Source organism: Oncorhynchus mykiss, chromosome 21 (genome assembly GCF_057628025.1).
Source record: "Oncorhynchus mykiss isolate SJ-2025 chromosome 21, ASM5762802v1, whole genome shotgun sequence".
NCBI lineage: Eukaryota > Metazoa > Chordata > Actinopteri > Salmoniformes > Salmonidae > Oncorhynchus > Oncorhynchus mykiss.
In genome coordinates this window covers 35,521,546-35,532,010 of record NC_143042.1, presented here as the reverse complement: position 1 = coordinate 35,532,010, position 10,465 = coordinate 35,521,546, and the positions used below count along the sequence as shown (strand labels likewise).

The 10,465-nt window shown below is 41.8% G+C and overlaps 1 non-coding gene across 1 annotated transcript; it reads left to right on the top strand.

The window, feature by feature from the left end:
• The first annotated feature begins 5,006 nt into the window (after positions 1 to 5,006).
• trnan-guu (transfer RNA asparagine (anticodon GUU)) lies at positions 5,007 to 5,080 on the top strand. The gene has a single exon. It is a non-coding gene; the product is annotated as a tRNA-Asn (tRNA).
• Positions 5,081 to 10,465: the final 5,385 nt, after the last annotated feature.

Genomic DNA, 10,465 nt, shown 5'->3' with positions numbered 1-10,465 from the left:
GAAGGACAATGTTGGTCCAGTGTGTTTGTGTGTATATGTACGCCAATACGCCATGAAAGTGACTAGCCACTTCATCATTCTTCCGGAGTCAGTCCCCTAATTATTTTGAATGGGCTTGGCGATTATATATTACATTTGTGAAAATGCAGTTGTTTAAAATATATATTTATCAGAATATATTTGTGATTGCGGCTGAATTTACTCCTGCCAGATGCCTTTTAATATAATGTTGCGCTGACGAACATTGCGCTACATTTTTGCCCTTTTAAGGCCATTCAAAAAGCTAACAAACATTAGAAAACTATAGGTCTACTTCCTTGAAAATGTTGCTGCACTTTTGATGCATGTTAACACAACCATTGGAACAAAGTGTTGTTGTTTCGTAAACTCCATGTTCAGTTGGATGAGAGCACAAATGGCCATCAATCAAGCGTCAGGTCTCTGTGACGCAATTGGTTAGCGCGTTAGACTGTTAATCTAAAGGTTGGTGGTTCGAGCCCACCCAGGGACGACAGTTGTCAGTTTGTTGTGCTCCATGATGTGGATGTGACATCCTGGACCTGTAATGCGATTCCTGTTACTTTGCCCCGGTCAATGCCAACACAAGCCTCTCTAGTGCAATCAGTTAGCGTGTTTGACTGTTAATCTAAAGATTGGTGCATCATCACCACCCAGGGATGACATTTTTCAGATTGTGGAGATGTGAACTGACCCTTCCTGACTTGGCTTGAGCTTCCATGAGACTTTGTCCTGCTGAGGGTCAGTCTCTGGCCAAGTCTCTGTGGTGCAATTAGTTGGCGCGTTAGACTGTTAATTTAAAAGTTGGTGATTTGAGCCCACCCAGGGATGCTGTCTTTCTGTTTCTAGTGATATGGAAGACCTTCCTGGCCTTACAGTAAGCTTGCTTTTGACCTGCTGTGTTTCCTGTTGTCACATGTGATTGGTGTGTTGTTGAACATGAAAGATGACAAGTTACGATACCTACTGGTAAAATGGCTGTCAATGGTCTCTGATCTTCTGTTACTCAATAGCTTGATCATTCTGTGTTCTCCAAGGAACATATAATTTATTCTTATTAATCTGGCTGGTATGACAACGTAAATGATGTCAATCTGACATGAAAAACCTTAGCATTGATATTTATCTTGCGAGAAGGACAATGTTGGTCCAGTGTGTTTGTGTGTATATGTACGCCAATACGCCATGAAAGTGACTAGCCACTTCATCATTCTTCCATGATGTGGATGTTACATCCTGGACCTGTAATGAGATTCCTGTTATTTTGCCCTGCTGAGGGTCAATGCCAACACAAGGCTCTCTAGTGCAATCAGTCAGTTAGCTTGTTTGACTGTCAATCTAAAGGTTGGTGCTTCGACACCACCCAGGGATGACATTTTTCAGATTGTGGAGATGTGAACTGACCCTTCCTGACTTGGCGTGAGCTCTCATGAGACTTTGGCCTGCTGAGGGTCAGTATAACCACAAGTCTCTGTGGTGCAATTGGTTGGCGCGTTAGACTGTTAATTTAAAAGTTGGTGATTTGAGCCCACCCAGGGATGCTGTCTTTCTGTTTCTAGTGATGTGGAAAACCTTCCTGGCCTTACAGTAAGCTTGCTTTTGACCTGCTGTGTTGGCCTGCTTAGGGTCAGTATAACCACAAGTCTCTGTGGTGCAATTGGTTGGCGCGTTAGACTGTTAATTTAAAAGTTGGTGATTTGAGCCCACCCAGGGATGCTGTCTTTCTGTTTCTAGTGATGTGGAAGACCTTCCTGGCCTTACAGTAAGCTTGCTTTTGACCTGCTGTGTTGGCCTGCTTAGGGTCAGTATAACCACAAGTCTCTGTGGTGCAATTGGTTGGCGCGTTAGACTGTTAATTTAAAAGTTGGTGATTTGAGCCCACCCAGGGATGCTGTCTTTCTGTTTCTAGTGATGTGGAAGACCTTCCTGGCCTTACAGTAAGCTTGCTTTTGACCTGCTGTGTTTCCTGTTGTCACATGTGATTGGTGTGTTGTTGAACATGAAAGATGACAAGTTATGATACCTACTGGTAAAATGGCTGTCAATGGTCTCTGATCTTCTGTTACTCAATAGCTTGATCATTCTGTGTTCTCCAAGGAACATATAATTTATTCTTATTAATCTGGCTGGTATGACAACGTAAATTATGTCAATCTGGCATGAAAAACCTTAGCACTTATATTTATCTTGCGAGAAGGACAATGTTGGTCCAGTGTGTTTGTGTGTATATGTACGCCAATACGCCATGAAAGTGACTAGCCACTTCATCATTCTTCCGGAGTCAGTCCCCTAATTATTTTTGAATGGGCTTGGCGATTATATATTACATTTGTTAAAATGCAGTTGTTTAAAATATATATTTATCAGAATATATTTGTGATTGCGGCTGAAATTACTCCTGCCAGATGCCTTTTAATATAATGTTGTGCTGACGAACATTGCGCTACATTTTTGCCCTTATAAGGCCATTCAAAAAGCTAACACACATTAGAAAACTACAGGTCTACTTCCTTGAAAATGTTGCTGCACTTTTGATGCACGTTAACACAACCATTGGAACAAAGTGTTGTTGTTTCGTAAACTCCATGTTCAGTTGGATGAGAGCACAAATGGCCAGAGATCAAGCGTCAGGGTCAAATACACCACAAGTCTCTGTGGCGCAATTGGTTAGCGTGTTAGACTGTTAATCTAAAGGTTGGTGGTTCGAGCCCACCCAGGGACGACAGTTCTCAGTTTGTTGTGCTCCATGATGTGGATGTGACATCCTGGACCTGTAATGAGATTCCTGTTATTTTGCCCTGCTGATGGTCAATGCCAACACAAGCCTCTCTAGTGCAATCAGTTAGCGTGTTTGACTGTCAATCTAAAGGTTGGTGCATCATCACCACCCAGGGATGACATTTTTCAGATTGTGGAGATGCTGTGAACTGACCCTTCCTGACTTGGCTTGAGCTTCCATGAGTCTTTGGCCTGCTGAGGGTCAGTATAACCACAAGTCTCTGTGGTGCAATTGGTTGGCGCGTTAGACTGTTCATTTAAAAGTTGGTGATTTGAGCCCACCCAGGGATGCTGTCTTTCTGTTTCTAGTGATGTGGAAGATCTTCCTGGCCTTACAGTAAGCTTGCTTTTGACCTGCTGTGTTTCCTGTTGTCACATGTGATTGGTGTGTTGTTGAACATGACAGATGACAAGTTACGATACCTACTGGTAAAATGGCTGTCAATGGTCTCTGATCTTCTGTTACTCAATAGCTTGATCATTCTGTGTTCTCCAAGGAACATATAATTTATTTTTATTAATCTGGCTGGTATGACAACGTAAATTATGTCAATCTGGCATGAAAAAACTTAGCATTTATATTTATCTTGCGAGAAGGACAATGTTGGTCCCGTGTGTTTGTGTGTATATGTACGCCAATACGCCATGAAAGTGACTAGCCACTTCATCATTCTTCCGGAGTCAGTCCCCTAATTATTTTTGAATGGGCTTGGCGATTATATATTACATTTGTGAAAATGCAGTTGTTTAAAATATATATTTATCAGAATATATTTGTGATTGCGGCTGAAATTACTCCTGCCAGATGCCTTTTAATATAATGTTGCGCTGACGAACATTGCGCTACATTTTTGCCCTTATAAGGCCATTCAAAAAGCTAACAAACATTAGAAAACTACAGGTCTACTTCCTTGAAAATGTTGCTGCACTTTTGATGCACGTTAACACAACCATTGGAACAAAGTGTTGTTGTTTTGTAAACTCCATGTTCAGTTGGATGAGAGCACAAATGGCCAGAGATCAAGCGTCAGGGTCAAATACACCACAAGTCTCTGTGGCGCAATTGGTTAGCGTGTTAGACTGTTAATCTAAAGGTTGGTGGTTAGAGCCCACCCAGGGACGACAGTTCTCAGTTTGTTGTGCTCCATGATGTGGATGTGACATCCTGTAATGAGATTCCTGTTATTTTGCCCTGCTGATGGTCAATGCCTCTCTAGTGCAATCAGTTAGCGTGTTTGACTGTCAATCTAAAGGTTGGTGCATCATCACCACCCAGGGATGACATTTTTCAGATTGTGGAGATGCTGTGAACTGACCCTTCCTGACTTGGCTTGAGCTTCCATGAGTCTTTGGCCTGCTGAGGGTCAGTATAACCACAAGTCTCTGTGGTGCAATTGGTTGGCGCGTTAGACTGTTCATTTAAAAGTTGGTGATTTGAACCCACCCAGGGATGCTGTCTTTCTGTTTCTAGTGATGTGGAAGACCTTCCTGGCCTTACAGTAAGCTTGCTTTTGACCTGCTGTGTTTCCTGTTGTCACATGTGATTGGTGTGTTGTTGAACATGAAAGATGACAAGTTATGATACCTACTGGTAAAATGGCTGTCAATGGTCTCTGATCTTCTGTTACTCAATAGCTTGATCATTCTGTGTTCTCCAAGGAACATATAATTTATTCTTATTAATCTGGCTGGTATGACAACGTAAATTATGTCAATCTGGCATGAAAAACCTTAGCATTTATATTTATCTTGCGAGAAGGACAATGTTGGTCCAGTGTGTTTGTGTGTATATGTACGCCAATACGCCATGAAAGTGACTAGCCACTTCATCATTCTTCCGGAGTCAGTCCCCTAATTATTTTTGAATGGGCTTGGCGATTATATATTACATTTGTTAAAATGCAGTTGTTTAAAATATATATTTATCAGAATATATTTGTGATTGCGGCTGAATTTACTCCTGCCAGATGCCTTTTAATATAATGTTGCGCTGACGAACATTGCGCTACATTTTTGCCCTTATAAGGCCATTCAAAAAGCTAACAAACATTAGAAAACTACAGGTCTACTTCCTTGAAAATGTTGCTGCACTTTTGATGCACGTTAACACAACCATTGGAACAATGTGTTGTTGTTTTGAAAACTCCATGTTCAGTTGGATGAGAGCACAAATGGCCAGAGATCAAGCGTCAGGGTCAAATACACCACAAGTCTCTGTGGCGCAATTGGTTAGCGCGTTAGACTGTTAATCTAAAGGTTGGTGGTTCGAGCCCACCCAGGGACGACAGTTCTCTGTTTGTTGTGCTCCATGATGTGGATGTGACATCCTGGACCTGTAATGAGATTCCTGTTATTTTTCCCTGCTAATGGTCAATGCCAACACAAGCCTCTCTAGTGCAATCAGTTAGCGTGTTTGACTGTCAATCTAAAGGTTGGTGCATCATCACCACCCAGGGATGACATTTTTCAGATTGTGGAGATGCTGTGAACTGACCCTTCCTGACTTGGCTTGAGCTTCCATGAGTCTTTGGCCTGCTGAGGGTCAGTATAACCACAAGTCTCTGTGGTGCAATTGGTTGGCGCGTTAGACTGTTCATTTAAAAGTTGGTGATTTGAGCCCACCCAGGGATGCTGTCTTTCTGTTTCTAGTGATGTGGAAGATCTTCCTGGCCTTACAGTAAGCTTGCTTTTGACCTGCTGTGTTTCCTGTTGTCACATGTGATTGGTGTGTTGTTGAACATGACAGATGACAAGTTACGATACCTACTGGTAAAATGGCTGTCAATGGTCTCTGATCTTCTGTTACTCAATAGCTTGATCATTCTGTGTTCTCCAAGGAACATATAATTTATTCTTATTAATCTGGCTGGTATGACAACGTAAATTATGTCAATCTGGCATGAAAAACCTTAGCATTTATATTTATCTTGCGAGAAGGACAATGTTGGTCCCGTGTGTTTGTGTGTATATGTACGCCAATACGCCATGAAAGTGACTAGCCACTTCATCATTCTTCCGGAGTCAGTCCCCTAATTATTTTTGAATGGGCTTGGCGATTATATATTACATTTGTGAAAATGCAGTTGTTTAAAATATATATTTATCAGAATATATTTGTGATTGCGGCTGAAATTACTCCTGCCAGATGCCTTTTAATATAATGTTGCGCTGACGAACATTGCGCTACATTTTTGCCCTTATAAGGCCATTCAAAAAGCTAACAAACATTAGAAAACTACAGGTCTACTTCCTTGAAAATGTTGCTGCACTTTTGATGCACGTTAACACAACCATTGGAACAAAGTGTTGTTGTTTTGTAAACTCCATGTTCAGTTGGATGAGAGCACAAATGGCCAGAGATCAAGCGTCAGGGTCAAATAAACCACAAGTCTCTGTGGCGCAATTGGTTAGCGCGTTAGACTGTTAATCTAAAGGTTGGTGCTTGGAGCCCCCCCAGGGACGACAGTTCTCAGTTTGTTGTGCTCCATGATGTGGATGTGACATCCTGTAATGAGATTCCTGTTATTTTGCCCTGCTGATGGTCAATGCCTCTCTAGTGCAATCAGTTAGCGTGTTTGACTGTCAATCTAAAGGTTGGTGCATCATCACCACCCAGGGATGACATTTTTCAGATTGTGGAGATGCTGTGAACTGACCCTTCCTGACTTGGCTTGAGCTTCCATGAGTCTTTGGCCTGCTGAGGGTCAGTATAACCACAAGTCTCTGTGGTGCAATTGGTTGGCACGTTAGACTGTTAATTTAAAAGTTGGTGATTTGAGCCCACCCAGGGATGCTGTCTTTCTGTTTCTAGTGATGTGGAAGATCTTCCTGGCCTTACAGTAAGCTTGCTTTTGACCTGCTGTGTTTCCTGTTGTCACATGTGATTGGTGTGTTGTTGAACATGACAGATGACAAGTTACGATACCTACTGGTAAAATGGCTGTCAATGGTCTCTGATCTTCTGTTACTCAATAGCTTGATCATTCTGTGTTCTCCAAGGAACATATAATTTATTCTTATTAATCTGGCTGGTATGACAACGTAAATTATGTCAATCTGGCATGAAAAACCTTAGCATTTATATTTATCTTGCGAGAAGGACAATGTTGGTCCCGTGTGTTTGTGTGTATATGTACGCCAATACGCCATGAAAGTGACTAGCCACTTCATCATTCTTCCGGAGTCAGTCCCCTAATTATTTTTGAATGGGCTTGGCGATTATATATTACATTTGTGAAAATGCAGTTGTTTAAAATATATATTTATCAGAATATATTTGTGATTGCGGCTGAAATTACTCCTGCCAGATGCCTTTTAATATAATGTTGCGCTGACGAACATTGCGCTACATTTTTGCCCTTATAAGGCCATTCAAAAAGCTAACAAACATTAGAAAACTACAGGTCTACTTCCTTGAAAATGTTGCTGCACTTTTGATGCACGTTAACACAACCATTGGAACAAAGTGTTGTTGTTTTGTAAACTCCATGTTCAGTTGGATGAGAGCACAAATGGCCAGAGATCAAGCGTCAGGGTCAAATAAACCACAAGTCTCTGTGGCGCAATTGGTTAGCGTGTTAGACTGTTAATCTAAAGGTTGGTGCTTGGAGCCCCCCCAGGGACGACAGTTCTCAGTTTGTTGTGCTCCATGATGTGGATGTGACATCCTGTAATGAGATTCCTGTTATTTTGCCCTGCTGATGGTCAATGCCTCTCTAGTGCAATCAGTTAGCGTGTTTGACTGTCAATCTAAAGGTTGGTGCATCATCACCACCCAGGGATGACATTTTTCAGATTGTGGAGATGCTGTGAACTGACCCTTCCTGACTTGGCTTGAGCTTCCATGAGTCTTTGGCCTGCTGAGGGTCAGTATAACCACAAGTCTCTGTGGTGCAATTGGTTGGCACGTTAGACTGTTAATTTAAAAGTTGGTGATTTGAGCCCACCCAGGGATGCTGTCTTTCTGTTTCTAGTGATGTGGAAGATCTTCCTGGCCTTACAGTAAGCTTGCTTTTGACCTGCTGTGTTTCCTGTTGTCACATGTGATTGGTGTGTTGTTGAACATGACAGATGACAAGTTACGATACCTACTGGTAAAATGGCTGTCAATGGTCTCTGATCTTCTGTTACTCAATAGCTTGATCATTCTGTGTTCTCCAAGGAACATATAATTTATTCTTATTAATCTGGCTGGTATGACAACGTAAATTATGTCAATCTGGCATGAAAAACCTTAGCATTTATATTTATCTTGCGAGAAGGACAATGTTGGTCCCGTGTGTTTGTGTGTATATGTACGCCAATACGCCATGAAAGTGACTAGCCACTTCATCATTCTTCCGGAGTCAGTCCCCTAATTATTTTTGAATGGGCTTGGCGATTATATATTACATTTGTTAAAATGCAGTTGTTTAAAATATATATTTATCAGAATATATTTGTGATTGCGGCTGAAATTACTCCTGCCAGATGCCTTTTAATATAATGTTGCGCTGACGAACATTGCGCTACATTTTTGCCCTTATAAGGCCATTCAAAAAGCTAACAAACATTAGAAAACTACAGGTCTACTTCCTTGAAAATGTTGCTGCACTTTTGATGCACGTTAACACAACCATTGGAACAAAGTGTTGTTGTTTTGTAAACTCCATGTTCAGTTGGATGAGAGCACAAATGGCCAGAGATCAAGCGTCAGGGTCAAATAAACCACAAGTCTCTGTGGCGCAATTGGTTAGCGCGTTAGACTGTTAATCTAAAGGTTGGTGCTTGGAGCCCCCCCAGGGATGACAGTTCTCAGTTTGTTGTGCTCCATGATGTGGATGTGACATCCTGTAATGAGATTCCTGTTATTTTGCCCTGCTGATGGTCAATGCCTCTCTAGTGCAATCAGTTAGCGTGTTTGACTGTCAATCTAAAGGTTGGTGCATCATCACCACCCAGGGATGACATTTTTCAGATTGTGGAGATGCTGTGAACTGACCCTTCCTGACTTGGCTTGAGCTTCCATGAGTCTTTGGCCTGCTGAGGGTCAGTATAACCACAAGTCTCTGTGGTGCAATTGGTTGGCGCGTTAGACTGTTAATTTAAAAGTTGGTGATTTGAGCCCACCCAGGGATGCTGTCTTTCTGTTTCTAGTGATGTGGAAGACCTTCCTGGCCTTACAGTAAGCTTGCTTTTGACCTGCTGTGTTTCCTGTTGTCACATGATTTCCGGCGCCGACAGAGATGGCCGCCTCGCTTCGCGTTCCTAGGAAACTATGCAGTTTTTTGTTTTTTTACGTGTTATTTCTTACATTAGTACCCCAGGTCATCTTAGGTTTCATTACATACAGTCGAGAAGAAATACTGAATATAAGATCAGCGTCAACTCACCATCAGTACGACCAAGAATATGTTTTTCGCGACGCAGATCCTGTGTTCTGCCTTACAAACAGGACAACGGAGTGGATCCCATGCAGCGACCGAAAAAAACGACTCCGAAAAAGAGGGAAACGAGGCGGTCTTCTGGTCAGACTCCGGAGACGGGCACACCGTGCACCATTCCCTAGCATTCTTCTTGCCAATGTCCAGTCTCTTGACAACAAGGTTGATGAAATCCGAGCAAGGGTAGCATTCCAGAGGGACATCAGAGACTGTAACGTTCTTTGCTTCACGGAAACGTGGCTTACTGGAGAGACGCTATCCGAAGCAGTGCAGCCAACGGGTTTCTCCACGCATCGCGCAGACAGAAACAAACATCTTTCTGGTAAGAAGAGGGGCGGGGGCGTATGCCTTATGACTAACGTGACATGGTGTGATGAAATAAACATACAGGAACTCAAATCCTTCTGTTCACCTGATTTAGAATTCCTCACAATCAAATGTAGACCGCATTATCTACCAAGAGAATTCTCTTCGATTATAATCACAGCCGTATATATCCCCCCCCCAAGCAGACACATCGTTGGCTCTGAATGAACTTTATTTGACTCTTTGCAAACTGGAAACCATTTATCCGGAGGCTGCATTCATTGTAGCTGGGGATTTTAACCTGTCTACGATACTGGTTCCCAATTGGGGATCAACCCTCCCACGTTCAGCTGAAACGGTGGCGCATGGAACGCAAAAATATTCTTAAAAATATTTAACCTCCACACATTAACAAGTCCAATAGCTCAAATGAAAGATAAACACCTTGTTCATCTAGCCAGCAAGTCAGATTTCTAAAATGTTTTACGGCGAAAACATAGCACATATATATGTAAAACCACCACCAGACACAGCTCATTTCAATAGCCAAAACATGCAATCAACAAACGCAGGATTAAAAAATAAATCGCTCACTAACCTTTTGAAAATCTTCATCAGATGACAGTAATATGACATATTACACAGTACATATTTTTTTTTTCAATAATATGCCATTTATATCCATAAATGTCCATTTACAGTGAGTTCACCTTCAGAAATTACTCAAAAATGCCCGCAGGAAATCTATGTAGCGCGGCAAGATAACGTAAATAGACATCATAAACTTTGACTAAATATACATGTTCTACATATAGTTAGAAAGATACACTGCTTCTTTATGCAACCGCTGTGTTAGATTTATTTTTAACGTTACAGAAATCGCACACTATTCCATATGCTGAGACAGCGCTCAGTTCCAAGCTACATTTCCACGTAATGTT